Raw genomic sequence first — 1,800 nt, forward strand, 5'->3', positions numbered from 1 at the left:
ATGTTACTAGATTCTCATGGATGAAGTATAACTGTACGCACCCTATTAACATGTTATCAATTTTATCATGTCTTGCTATACAATATGTAGTAAATTACACACACACACACACACACACACACACACACACACACACACACACACACACACACACACACACACAGAGCATCTATTAACAATGTGCGAAAGGCAATTAACTGATGGATCGCAAACACAAACCTGTCATGAAGCCAAAGAGAGACTGTATAAATTGGGACTGCCCTGTTATCTGGCTGAGTTACTGAAGAGGTTATCAAGTGACATTAATGGCAGGTGTCTTTAATGTCTTAATACAGATTGATTTTCAGCATAAAGACAGGGCGGTTTTTGTTCTGCCTTCCTTGCATTAGCAGTGATTGACAGTGACCTTCATGGATCAAGGGATCACTTATGATGCCCTAGTAAACAATAACAATTTCAGAGCCCAGGGTCAGGCCAATTCATGCACACAGGTCGTTTAAAACATGAACTACTGATCAAAGAACTAAGCCAGCGGAGCTCAAACACTTCCGCCAGGTCTCGTGTCCAAAAACAGATCAACTCTCCAAAGCTCCCCGGCTCTTTTCTCGGCAAACTGACAATCTTGTAGCATCAAATATTCACGCCGCACTTTTTACCCTGAAGATTTCCTTTGAGGGTTTATACACATACTTACGTGGCAAATCCGTTTTTCAATCGGTTCACAAAAAAAATAAAAAATCCTATAACCTGCTGAATAGCCTCATCCGCCAATCAGGTCCCGCTTTAGAGATGCAAAGAAAATATATTGTATATCAGAAAATATACAATGAAGCATCTGTTTTTTTTTTGTTTTTTTTTTGTATATGCCATGCTACATAAAATCTGTGTCCCAGATATGTTTTTGTCTCACAAGAACCAACAAAAATGTGGACAAATGAACTTTGAGTTCCTGGTGTATCAGCTCACAAAGTGTGTGTGTCTCATCTGCCTCTACTCACTAACCCACTTCTATTCACTGTGGAGATGGATTCTAGTTAGGCGACAGTTCATGTTGGTATGGAAACTGGCTTATAAACTGTTCAGGTTGCCAACGTCCTAACTCACATAGCAACCACCAACCAGCCTCTCAAAAGGTTGATGCGAATTCAGCTTTGTGATTTCTGATGAAAATGAGCCAGAAAGGTTTATTAATTTTGGTGTGGGGTTATACTGCCTGTCATGACACAATGTGTATTATCTAGGGTGGATGCTTTAGCAGTACAGAGACGGAGGCTATGGGTTTTTTTTAAGGAGAAGGAACTGGCTTCTTTTTTTTAAAGGTGACATATCGACGATTTGAGTGAAATGACGCCAATGCACCTACCTTGAAATACTGTTGTGGAATTGGAACACATTCTGCAGTGCCTGAATAGCTATGAGTCACTTTAAGACCTTTGCTTATGAAACACTTGCTTTTGAGATCGTTTTTATCAATTTCAAAACACAGAATGTATGCCTGCCACAAAAGAATAAAAGCCCTCAAATGGGTCTTAGAGCTAGAGCAGATTTGCAGCGGCAGGGTCAAGGCTGCAGTGACCTTCAGACAATGAAAGACTTTAAAGTTGTCTATTAAGCAACAACATCCTGTCCATTTAACACAGTGTGACTAAAAGGTGAAAAATTTAATTTGGGTGTTTTTTTTTATCTTGCCTGGTTCAACACACTGGCAGTTTTCCTCCCCCCTCAGAATCCTGTTTATGTTGGTTGCATTCAGACACATTGTTTCACAGAGCAGAGTCACCACAATGCACTGTTGAAATA

The sequence above is a fragment of the Ammodytes marinus genome (assembly GCF_949987685.1).
Source record: "Ammodytes marinus genome assembly, chromosome: 3".
Classification (NCBI taxonomy): domain Eukaryota; kingdom Metazoa; phylum Chordata; class Actinopteri; order Uranoscopiformes; family Ammodytidae; genus Ammodytes; species Ammodytes marinus.